Below are 13,225 nucleotides of genomic sequence, written 5' to 3'. Positions count from 1 at the left end.
CTGTCCCGCCCCACCCAGGGGTCCCTCCCAGTCCTGCCCAGTCCCGTGTGGGGGCACAGCCAAAACTCCCCGGAGTGAACGCGGAGATCCCAGAGCGCTGCCGGTGTCGGTCTCTGTCCCGGTGCTGGTCTGGGTCTCATTCTCAGTCCTACAGCGGTGCCAGTCTCAGTGCCAGTGCCAGTTCTTGTTTCAGTCTTGGTCTTGGTCTAATTTGTGGAGTGGTCTCGGTCTAATTCGTGGAGTGGTCTCGGTCCCAGTGTTGGTGCTGGTGTTGATCCTGTTGTGCTCCCAGTGCCAATCTCAGCCTCAGGCCCGGTCCCAGAGAGGTGCCAGTCTCGGTGTTGGTGCCGATGTCAGTCTCAGTGCTTGTTCTGGTCCCACTCTGTCTCAGTCCCAGAGTTCTCACAGTGCCAGTGCTGGTACCAGAGCCGTTCTGGAGCCCTCCCAGTGCCGGTTCCTGTGTCAGTGTGGGCCTCAGTTTTGGTCTCAGTGCCAGTTCTGGTGCTGGTCACACTCTCAGTCTCAGTCTTGGTCCTAGTCCTAGTTCCAGTTGTGGAGTGGTGCTGGTCTCAGTTCCGGTGTCAGATCTGCTCCCACTCTTGGTCTCGGTGTCCATTCTGATTTTGGTCTCATTCTTGGTGCTGATGCCATTTCTTGTGACAGTCTTGGTCCCAAAGATTTTAGGCCTATTTGGGTGATTTTATACCAAACTGGGCAGGTTTAGGCTGGATTTTAGGCCACTTTTGGACTCTGCAAGGCTCATGTGTATGATTTTAGATCGCCTTTGTGTGGAGTTGAGGCCCGTTTGGCTGATTTTAGCCCAAACCTGGTAGATTTAGGCTGGATTTCTGATCTTTTCTTGGAGATTTTAAGCCAAACCAGAGCCTTTTGGGACTGCGTGGCCCTTTGGCCTCGATCCTTCCCCTCACAGTTCCCGCCCTTTCCTTGGCCCCGCCCCTTTTCCCTCACAGTCCCTGCCCTTTCCTTGGCCCCGCCCCTTTTCCCTCACAGTCCCCGCCCTTTCCTTGGCCCCGCCCTTTCTAGTCACAGCCCCGTCCATCTTTAGCCCCGCCCCTTTCTTTCCGACCGAGCTCATGTGTTCACCACGCCCCTTTCCCCTCCAAGCCCCGCCCATCTCAGGGCGCGTTCCTCTCGCGCATGCTCAGAACACTCGGAGGTGCCTTCCGGGCGCCGCCATCTTTGCTCCCTGTCTGCCTGCCCGGCTTCAGCATGTCCGAGAGCTACGGTGGGGCTGGGGGGATCCATAGGGGATCTATTGGGGACTGAGGGGGGGTCTGAGGATTTCTATAGAGGATTTGGGCTTGGTAATAGAGGATTTGGGGTCTCTGGGGGTCCCTTATGGGTGATTGATAGGTCTGTACGACATCTATAGACTGCTGGTGGAGGTTTTACAGCCCTGGGGGGATTCTGGGGGACTTTATAGGGGATTTGGGCTGCTCTGGGGCTCCCTAAATGGGGTCTGGGAGGTCTACAGGGGAGCTGTAGGGAACTGGGGATCTGTATATGGGATTTGTGTTTGTCTCTAGGGGATTTGGGGGACTCTGGGAGGTTCCTAAAAGGGGTCTGGGAGGTCTATAGTGGATCTAAAGGGTCCAGGTGGGTTTCAGGCTCTCTAGGGGAATTCTAGGATTCTTAAAGGGAGTTCTTGGGAATTTTGTGCTCTGTCCAGGGAATTACTGGGGTTCCTGTAGGGAATTCTGTGGCTCCTATTGAGGATTTTTGGGAATTTTGGAGTCCTTAAAGGAAATGTGGCGGTCACTTGGGAACTTTGGGTTCCCCATAAGGAAACGTTGGTGTAATTAAAGGGAATTTTGTAGTGTTGGAGTTGTAGTTTTGTAGTTGTTTGGAATTTTTCGGTGCATATTGAGAATTGTGAGAATTGTGGGGTCTCCACCGGGATTTTGTTTTAATTTTGGGTCCAAACATGGGACTATTTAGGTCCCTATTGGGAAGTTTTGAAATTATGGGCTCTTCAAATGTAATTTTGGAGGTTTCCCTAGAATTTTTTTGTGTTCCCTATTGTTATGAATGATATTCTATATTTCGAGCTTATCAAGTAGCAAGATTAAATGCAGCAGCAAATTTTTAATAGTAACAATGATAAATGTATACAATTAAAGTATTGGAGATCAATACAATCGAAGTATTGAATCCATATATTTTAGGATAAGTAAAATTTGGCAGTAAGTAATTTAGTATAATTGAGGTTCATATAAAGCATGAGCAAAACCGACCTAGGAGGGCCCCCCAGCCGGGGATACGGGGAGGGACTCGCCCCTCCTCACGTACCAAAGCATCAAGGCTAACAATCCCCCTTATATACTATATGCTACACAAGTGTCTGGAAAACTCCTCCTAGTTTCTATTCCTAAAGTCTACGTCACTGTGTGTACGGAGCATGCTCTACTGATGGGTTAGGGGGTCTCTCATCCTTTTGAGGGTTTTATTTCTGATGAAGGCTCGTCGTCTTCATCAGTGACCGAGCTGTGACCTGCAGGTAGTGCATGCTCACTATGTGACTGAGCAGATGTTTTCCATAAGACTCTAATTAAATCCCATGCCTGGAATCGTCTCATCTTGGCCCATTTCAAGGTTGAAACTCTATTTCCAGATGGTACTTATCAGACCTTTGTCGTTCTACGATTCCCTTCCAGCATCCTTCTACAACTCCCAACATCTGGAAGATGTCCTTTGACCTGTCTCACCCATCTCCCCACTCATTCTGTAAAAAATGTCTTCTTTTGATCTAAATAAAATTTTGTAAATCTAGTTACAATTTATTTAGCACGAATCACATTTATCACACAGTTCGAGCAGAACACTGGAGGCAGTGATGACAGGGGGGACAAACAAGGGAAAGGTGTCTGTGATGCTGAGCAAACCTGGATGTGTTTCAGGAATGCAAAGGGCCAAGGGCTGGGCCCCAGCCCCTGGCAAGGCAGATCCTGTCCCTCCCTCATTGCTCAGGGCTCTTCCCGGGCCACTGGGCTCTGGGCATGTGCAATGCCAAGGGCAGCACCATGGGGCGGCCCCTGCCAGGCTGCTGAGCAGGGACAAGGAGGCAATGAGGCCCCAGCACAGCAAGGCTCACTTGTCCCCTGCTGGCCTCAGGCCCAGGGCCAGCGTGCATGGCCCAAGTGCTGCAGGAGTTGGCTGTGTCAGGGCCTTTCAGCTGCTGCCCATCCCTGTGCCCTCTGCAGCCCAGGCTGTCCTACGGTGTCCATGCCCTGCACCTCTGTCCCTGCAGGCTGTCGTCATCCCCCGGCTGCCCCACCTCGCTGGCCCCTTCCTTTGCTGACAGCTCTGCCTCCTGCCTGCCTCTGCCTGGACACACAAAGCCTTGGGCTGGCCCACACTCCTTCTGGGGGACGGGTTGCACCACAGCTGTACCCTGGGAGAGAAATTCCTTTCTCCTTGTGTCCAGTCTGGCCCTCATCAATTTTGTCTTGGCATTAATTAATTCATTCTCAGGCTGTTTTCTGCTATATCAAAAGGATCCACCATCTCTGAAACTGACCTTCAGCCCCTCCCAGGGCTCTCCTTTGCTCTCCTCAGTCTCCACTCCACTGAGCACTGAGTTCCTTTGCCCCTACACAGTGTTCATATGCTTGCAGCTTCCAAACCCCACCTGGGGAGATCTCTGGGCCCTCTTCAAGATCTTGGCAAATGAGAACATTCTGCTCATAGTCTAAGAAAATCACCAGACAACAAGGCAGGACCTGTATGTCCTGGCTACATTTTTCTGGGTGCAGTCCTCAGATAGATGGAATTTTAGCTGTAAAATCCCAATTTTGGCCATTGACACCTCGGTGAGAAGGGCAGTTCTTTTCCACAGGAAGGAAAACACTGAGCCCCATGTTTGGTGGTAGATGAGAGACTGCCTGCAGGAGGCCAAGGCCAGCCAGAGCTGTCTCTCCTGGCAGATTTTGGCTTGAAGAACCCTTGCAGATAGAGAACATTTTAGGTGGAGTAGCAATTTCAGCCTTGGGCAGCAGGAAAGAGGGATGGTTTATTTCCCTAGGAAGGAAAGCACAGAGCCCCAGTGCTCCAGAGGCTGATGAGAGGCAGCCCTCACATGCCAGGGTCAGCCAGACCTGCCTTGTAGCCCCCAGGAGGCCAAACCAGCCAGACCCATTCCATGTCCCCTTGGTTCCACAAGGCCCTGTAATGTCACAATGTTCCCCTTGCTCCTGAGGTGTCAAACTGGCCCCTGGCTTCCATGAGGCCCTGCAGGGTCACAATGGCCCTTTGGTTCCATGGGCCCCACAGTGTCACAATGGTCTCCATGCTTCCATGGGGCCTTGCAATGCCACAATGATCTCCATGGATCCACGGTGCCCTGCAGGATCACAAGGGCCCTTGGGCTGCACCAGGCCCTGGAATGCAACAATGGCCTCTTGGTTCCACAAAGCCCTGCTGCTTCACACTGGCCCCTTGGGACCATGCAGCCCAGCAGGGCCACAGTGATGTCCTTGGTGCCACGAGGCCCCACAGTGTCACCATGGCCCCTTGGATCCACGGGGTCCCCAAGGTGTCACAATGGTCTCCACAGGAAGGAAACAACCGAGCCCCAGTGTTGCAGAGACAGATGTGGGGCAGTCACCAGAGGCCAAGGACAGCCAGACTTGATGGTATTTGCAGATTTTGTCTGGGAGTAATCCCTGGATATACAGAATTTTAGAGGTAGAATACCAATTTCAGTATTAACATGGACATCTGGAGGAAAAGGATGGCTCTTTTCCATAGGAAGGAAATCATGGACCACCAGTGTTTCAGGGACAGATGAATGGCGACCATCACAGACCCAGTCCAGGCAGACCTCTCTGTTCTGGCAGCTTTAGTCTGAAAGCAATCCTTGGATATAGGGAATTTCAGAGATGGAATCCTAATTTTGGCTATTTCTGTATTGATAAGAGGGATGGTTTTTGCCATTGGAAGGAAAGCACTGAACCCCAGTGTTCCAAAAGCAGGTATGAGGCAGTCCCCAAGAGACAAAGGGCAGCCAGACCTGTCTGTCCTGGCAGATTTCACTTGGGAGAAATCCTTGGATGTACAGAGTTTTGGAGGTGGAATCCCAATTTCAGCCACGGCTGCATGGTCAAGGTGGATGGTTTCACCATAGCAAAGGAAAGTGAGAAGCCCCAGTGTTTTGGAAGAAGATGAGAGGTGGCCTCCCTTAGGCCAAGCCAGTCTGACTTGTCTCAACTGGTACCTTTCATCTGGGAGCTATCCTTGGCCATAGGGATTTTTAAAGGTGGAATCTCAATTTTGGTTGTGGATGCCAGGATTGGAAGAAGAGTTGTTCTCATGAGGAAGGAAAGCACAGAGCCCCAGTGTTTCAAAGGCAAATGAAAGGCAGCCTTTAGAAAGCCAAGGCCAGCCAGACTTGACAACGATGGCAGCTTTTGTCTGGGAGCTGTCCTTGGATATCTGGAATTCTGGATGTGGACTCCCAATTTTGGCTATGGGCGCCTGGACATGAAAGGTGCTTTTTTTCCCATAGGAAAGAAAACCACACGATCCCAGTGTTTCAAAGGCAGATGAGAGGTGGCCCCTGGGTGGTCAAGGCAATCAGATCTGTCTGTCCTGGCAGATTTCACCTGGGAACAATCCTTGCATCTAACGAGATTTGGAGCAGGAATCCCAATTTTGGCCATGGGCACCTGGAGGAGAATGACAGTTCTTTTCCATAGGAAGGAAAGCACAGAGCTCCAGAGTGGGAAGACAGATTGAAAGGCTAGTACAGAAGGCAATCTCTCCCAATGAATTACAGCTGTACTGATGACTGAGGAGTGGAAACATCTGTGCCTGCCCAAGGAGTTGGGGTGTTCTAAAAGAGTGGGTTAGCTGGCTGACCCAGAGTCTGCTGCAGTTTGGGATGGAGTCTGCTGGCTGTGCTGTGAGGAGGTAAGGGACATGCAGTCGTGCAAGAGACAGATAAGGTAAGAAGATGTTGTGTGAGGGACAGTCAGGGTAAGGTGGTCGGGAAAGGGACAGGGTGGGGTTTAGGCAGTTGTGAAGAGAGGAGAGAATGAGTCAGAGCTGTGTGGAGCTGCCTCTAAGAAAAGGAGTCATTACTGTGTGGAGCTGCCTATGAGGGAAGGAGTTGTTGGAAAGAAGTACACTGAAAGAGGGTATGAAAAGTTTTCTAATAAAGGACTGGTGGTGATGCCAGTCCAGTCTGTCTCAACGTAATTGCAACACACGAACAGCCTTAGCAAGTTCTGCAATTTGTGGTGATCCTTCCACAGTCTCTTGATGCCAGATTCCCAGTTACCATTGTTAGAATTTTTCCTTGTGATCACTGATTTGTGTGATTTTCTGGAGCCTTCTGTAAAAATGGTGAGAGCATTAAGAGGAGTATGTCTGCTTAAGGGATTTTTGATAAAATTAAAAAAGAGGTGTAATTGTTTGTGTTTTGGAAAATGAACTGACGTTTGTTGTGGAAAGCTTGTTAATGCAATTTGCAATATCTCAGATGGTTGTACAAGCCATTCTAAATAAAGTGAAATAACAGGTATAAACATAATAGAAAAATCTTTGCCCAAATGAGATAAACTTTGGAATCAGGCTTTTGTTATCAATTGTGAAAGAATTTCAGGACAAGTAGTTATAGTTTTAGACATTTGCTAGAATAAGAAAACCCATTCTAAGTTGAATAAAGGATCTAACAGAATTTTGTTCCATTGAAAAATTAGACCATAATGATGTGGATTTTCTCCCAATATTTCAAATTTTAAAAGGGAACTCTGGGTCACATCTGTGAGCTTGACAGGTTTGTAGAGCAGCAGACACTTTCCTCAGAATGGTTTTTGCTTCCTGGGTCAGTTTTCTAGGAGAGTTTAGATCTGTGTCTCCTTTTAATAAATCAAATAGGGGGCCACGTCCTGGCTGGTTTTTCCTAAGAGAGTTTGAACCCAATTGATCGATCTGCTAAGTTTCTGAAGGTCATGCAGTGTCACTGGATCTTCTTGTAGCTGTAGAGCCTTTGGAGTAACTGTACATTCTGGGAGTTGATAGCCTAGGTACTTCCAAGGAGAAGACTGTTGTGTTTTGTCTTCTGCTACTTGTAATTCAGCCTTACGTATTCCAATAATTACATCCGTGACAACCGTTTCCAAGGATCCATTATCCTTCATGGTGATTGGAATGTCATCCATACAGTGGAGTATTATGGATTGAGGAAATCTCTCACGAATGAGTGATAAGATTTTCACCACACACCTTTAGATTGAGGATACAGAGAAGGTGAACCTCAGAGCATCATCTGGGTGTAAGGGGGTACTGAACAAATGGTCTTTTAAATCAATAATCATTAACATCCAATCATTAGGCATCATGTTAGGCAATGGTAATCCTGGTTGTAAAGATCCCATTTCCTCAATAATTTCTTTTCTTTTTCTTAGATCTTGGAGCAGTATCCATTTATCACTCTTGTGATTTTTTTTATAACAAATATGGTAGTGTTGCAGGGACTGTGTGAGGACAATGTTCCCTTTAGTTAATTGTTCATTTACTGAGGGCTCTAGCACAGTCAATTTTTCAACAGGGAGGGGCCACTGATCAACCCAGACAGGCTTGTCTGATATCCAGGTGAGTTTTATTGCACTGTGCTCGTCAGTGGCCCTCATTAAAGACTTATCTCCAGACTTAGTCCCCATTGGGATAGGATGTGTCTTCCCCAAACAAGTACTTTCTCTTTCTTCATGATAAATGGTTTGGTAGTTGCTACACAGTTTTCAGGTTCTTTAAAGGAGACTGGGTTTAAACTCTGCATGGTATTGCTGTGTGTGGGTTATTTCTCCAATGCTCTAGGCGCCCTTTGTTGGGTTGTGGTTGTTTTCTTTAAAAAGCCAAGCAGCTAATAGTTGCTATAAAGTTGTTTATTGCAAAGGCACATCAGTCTAGAAAGGCAAAGAGTCACAAGTGTTCAAGTCCATGCTAAAGCTTTGGTGTCAAGTCCCCAATAGAAGCAGAAGCTGCTCCCGGTGGTCCCAGCAGGGCTGATGTTGCTGCGACAGCTTCTATTGTCTTCTTGGGTGTTGATGATGGCATTGAGGAAAGAGCAGGAGCAAGAGCAACTGGCAAAAAGCAAAGCTCTCCCCAGTGCACAGATTATTATTGAGAAACTTCCCAACAAGCTAAAGACACAAACTCAGACCAATACTTCTTAACCTATTAGAATTCTAGTTTCTAAGCACACCAGGTTATATATAAAGTATACATGGGGTCTATCTTGTCCTATCTGAAAAATGTTTGCAATAGTCTTACTATAGTTTTATTGCGTCTAAAACTGTGTTCCTGGAGCCTCCATGGAAACATTAGTATCTAGGACTATGTTTTTCAACCTTCACTAGAACTCTCACTTCTTACTCTGGTATCTGAGACCTTTATTCACTACAAGCACTTAAAACTTACTCTTAATTACTTACTTACTTGCTTCTTCTAAAACTTTAACTTAGACCTCTACTTTACATGTGAATGGCTTAATACACTTCAATCCATCCAAAGGTTTTAATTCAATCCCTGCACTCTGACTTTTCTCTGAAGAATTGAGACTCTTGACTTACAGACTCCAACAACTGTGTCTTCCAACTGCTACCAAAGTGTCCAAGTAATTTTGATTTTTCCTGGGCCAACTCATCTAGTTCAAGCGATGCAGGGCTCATCAGGAACGTCATTGTCTACTTCAGGTAGTGAGAAAGCTTGGTCGAAAACCAATCCTTTAGGTAAAAAGAAGGAGGGTTAGGATAGCAAGCTAAAACAGTAACTTCCTGGCTTGAAGTGACTGTTAAAACTGCAGGTGACTCATAAGAGCCGTCTGTATTACGTCTGTCCACTCCTATTATTAAAAAGTCTCATGGTGGTGGTTCTGGTCCTAGAAGACCTGTGGAAATGGCATAATCAAAATCTGTGATCATTACTGACTGGGCAGTTGACAACTCCAGTCGGTTGTTTGCTGATACTGAAGTGGGAAGGTCTCCAATGAGATGCTGTAGTTGTTCACCTGATGATCTCCAATGCTTTGTACAGCAGGTGACAGGGAGCCTTGTGTCATCGCACGCTGCTGTCTTACACTCTGCATGAGGTTTCCTGACTAGCAGCAACAATGAGCCTGTACTTCATTGTACTGGTTAGCATTTTGTCTATTTTTGCCACAGTCACATTGTGTTTGGAAAGTTCCCTTTTTTGGCTTATTACAGTTTCTTTTTGTCCACAATTATAGCGGTGTCCAGGTTTTCGATTCTGCTCTTTTTGAGTTTTTCTGAAAGTTATTTAAAGCATTGGTCAATATTTGTGCCTGATTGGCAGCAGTGTGTTCCAGGGTGGCCAATTTATTGCATGCTTCCACCATTTGAGGGATGGTGGGTTCCAGCTCTGATGGCAAGGCATGTACCAATTTCTTACATTCCTAGTTAGTATTAACCACAGCCAATTTATTTAATAATCTTTCTCATACCTGGCCCTCGGTGACTTGTTTATCTATGTTCAGTTTAAGTTGGTCCAAAAAAGTCATGTAAGGCTCAGTGAGGCCTTGTCTGATGTCCACAAAATCTAGTTGCGGCTTGTTTGCTTCCAGAATATGCGTTAGGGCTTTCCTGGCTGCATCCTTAATGTCATCAAAGACAGGTCTTGGATGGTTTGTAGCCAGCTGGTCTGGGTGTACAAAAGCCCCTTCTCCTCCCAATTAGACTATGGTAATGTACTGGTTTGAAAGCAAACCAGTGAGAGACTCCAAGTCAGAAAAACATTCACTTGGAAAAAAGTGAAAAAATAAAATACATGAGGTAGCACAAAAGAAAAAAACACCGACAGGGTCAGAATACAACCGGACATCCCGTCAGGGTGTTGGTAGCAGTCCCATTAAATGGTGGCTGCAGTCCTCCTGGATGACAGATGTGGTTCAGTTGAAGTAGTGGTCCAGTGGAATGTGCAGTTTTCTTCTGAAGGTCCAGTGATAATGTGGAAAGGTGCAATTTTCCTCTGGGATACAGTGGAAAAAGGCTGCTGTGGTGTTCCAAATCTGTTTTATCTAGGTAGGAAAGGCTTGGTTCCTCCCCCTGGGTGGAGCATCTTCCAATGGGATGATGTAATTTTATCAGTCATGCAGTGGGACTCAATGGCCCATTAACAGAAGATATCCTTCTGGAGGAAGGATGGGTTGTGGAAAAGATAAGGATGACTGCCCCACCTGATTTTAACTGGTGGCCCATGAGCAGAGAATATCTTCCACAGAGATAAGGATCACTGTCCCAGCTGGTTTCAACAGATGGTGATAGAATACACACCTCAGGTCACATCCTGCATTGTAACCTAAGACAGCTTCCATAACCCTCTGTCAAGTCACAGTGGAACCTTGGTGCTATGTTGTTCCATGGCCTCCCAGTGCTGTCCTGGCTTCCATGAGGTCCCTCTGTGACACACGGCAGCCTTGGCTCCATGAGGCTCTCCTGGCTTCCATCATGCTCCACTATGTCCCAGGAGGCATCTGTAGCTTGACTTTGGAGCTCTGCAAGATCCAAAGATTCCCTCCAAAAAAACACCAGCCCAGACATGCCCAGGATATTTGGGCTGAGCTGCCACTCCCCAGGCACCTGCATGGAACCCAAGTGACCACTGTGACTCCGTGGAATCTCATGGAACAAAGTGTCACTTGTAACCCAGCAGGGTGTCATGGAACACAGGTGCCACTGGGACATTGCCATTGCTCATGGAACCAAGTGTCCATTGTGACACAGCCAGACCTAATGGAATCTCCCAATGGAATCTCATGGAACCAAGGGTCGCTTGTTGAGCTTCTCATGAAACCAGGAACATTGTGGCACAGTGGAATCTCATGTAACCAAGGCTTTATTTTGACGAAGTGGGGCAGAAGAGGAGTGTCTTCGGTTGCAATACAGGATGTGACCAAAAGTATTCTATCACCATCTGTTGAAAACAGCTGGGGCAGTGATCCTTCTCTCTGTGGGAGATATTCTCTGCTAATGGGCCGCCTGATAGAACTAGGTCGAGCAGTCATCTTTATCCTTTCCACAACCCATCCTTCCTCCAGGAAGATATCGTCTGTTAACAGGCCATTGAGTCCCACTGAATGGCTAATAAAATTGCATTATCCCATGGGGAGATAGATGCCCCAGCCAGGGAGAGGAGCCAAGCCTTTCCTACATAAATAAAAACTGAAATTTGGAACTCAAGGCAGCCTTTTTCCACTGGATTCCAAAGGAAAACCAGAGCCTTCCACATCATCACTGGACCTTCGGAGGAAAACCACAACCTTCCACAGGACCACTGCTTCAATGGAACCACATCTGTCACTCCAGGAGGACTGCAGCCACCATTTAATGGGACTGCTACCAACACCCTGACAGGAAGTCAGGTTGTATTCAGACTCTGTCAGTGTTTGTGGGTTTGTTTTTTGTAATACTGTATTTCTATTTTAAATTTCCTAATAAAAAATTTTTATTCTTATTCCCATATCTTTGCCTGAGAGACACTTCATTTCAGAATTAGAATTATTTGTAAGGAGGGGTTTACATTCTCCTTTTTAAAAAAGAGGCTCATACTTTTCTTCACAAACACCTGTCTTTCAAACCAAGACAACAAGACAGGTGCCATTGGGACATTGCCATCTCTTGTGGAATCCAGTGTCCATTGAGACACAGGGCAGGTCATGGAAACATGGGGATTGTTGTGGCACAATGGAACCAAGAGTCAATTCTGACAGAAAGGGGCCACATGGAACACAAGGGCCACAGAAATATTGCCAGGCCTAGGAGAAACAAGGTTCCATTATTGCACAGCAAGGCCTCATGGGCCCTGGGAGAGCACTGTGACACGATGGAATCTCATGGAATTAAGTGTTCATGTGACATGGAGGGGTCTCATGGAACCCATGTGCCCCTGGGACATTGCCAAGGCTCGTGCAAGCAAGGTTCCACTGTGACCAAGGAAAGTCTCATGGCAACCAGGAAACACCACTGTGGGGCAATGGATTCTCATGGAACCAAGGCCCCACTGTGACAGTGTGACCTGATGGAAACTGGTGCCACTGGGACATCTCCATCCTCGGAGGAAGCAAGTGTCCATTGTGACACAGCACAGCCTCGTTAATCACAGGAGAGCACAGTGACACCATGGGATCCTGGGGAGCCAAGTGTCCATTGTAAACACAGCGGGGCCTCATGGAAGCCAGGAGATCATTGTGACGCAATAGAATGGAACCAAATCTGAATTGTTACAAAGATGGGCCTCAGGAGAGCAGTGTGACACTGTGGAATGTTGTGGAACCAAGTGTCCACTGTTTCACACTGCAGCCTCCTAGAGTGTGGGAGATCATTGTGTCACAATGGGAACAGAGTGTGCTGTGACATCACAGTGTGTGGTGTATGACATCACAGGATGGGTTGTGACATCACAGAGCTGGCTGTGACATCATAAAGTGCACTGTGAGGTCATTGCAGGGGCTGCCATCATGGAAGGTGGCTCTGTTACATCAGAGAGCAGCTCTGTGATGTCTCAGAGAAGGCTGTGTGGCATCACCGAGCGGGTTGTGATATGAGAGCGCTGACATCACAGTGAAGGCTGTGATGCAAACACAGAGCTGGCTGTGACATCATAGTGCAGCTGTATGACGTCAGAGAGAGGGCTGTGTGACATCACAGGGTCGTTGTGTGACATCAGAGGGTCGTTGTGTGACATCACAGGGCTGTGTGACATCACAGGGGGCTGTGAGACATCACAGGGTCGTTGTGTGACATCACAGGGGCTGTGTGAGGTCACTCTTCCATGGCCTCCCCTCACAGCTCCCCCCAGAGAAGTCCAACACTGCTCGTGCACAGTGGGGTCCCCTGTCCCCCCAGGTCCCCTCGCCCCCAGCCCTGCAGCCTCCCCCAGAGGGTTTTCCATGAGATCGACCCCAGAGCCTGACACGGGGACAGGGGGCTGGGGCCGTGGGGGGTGGGACAGGGGGGCAGGGACCCCCCTGGCAGCGTCCCCATGTCCCCCAGGGCCAGGGCCTGGGCCAGGGCTCCTTCACCCTGTTATGAACCAGGGGTTGAGAGCACTTAAAAAAACCCAGGCAAGGGATCAGCAAAAACCAGATATAATATTAAGTGACAGCACGACAAAGTTCCTTGGCAAGAGTCACTCTGCTCCTGATGGAGGACTTGAGGAACAGCAAGGAAACAGAGCAACAACAAAACCA

The sequence above is a fragment of the Sturnus vulgaris genome, unplaced genomic scaffold (assembly GCF_052056855.1).
Source record: "Sturnus vulgaris isolate bStuVul1 unplaced genomic scaffold, bStuVul1.hap1 Scaffold_141, whole genome shotgun sequence".
Classification (NCBI taxonomy): domain Eukaryota; kingdom Metazoa; phylum Chordata; class Aves; order Passeriformes; family Sturnidae; genus Sturnus; species Sturnus vulgaris.
This window is presented reverse-complemented; position numbering follows the sequence as displayed.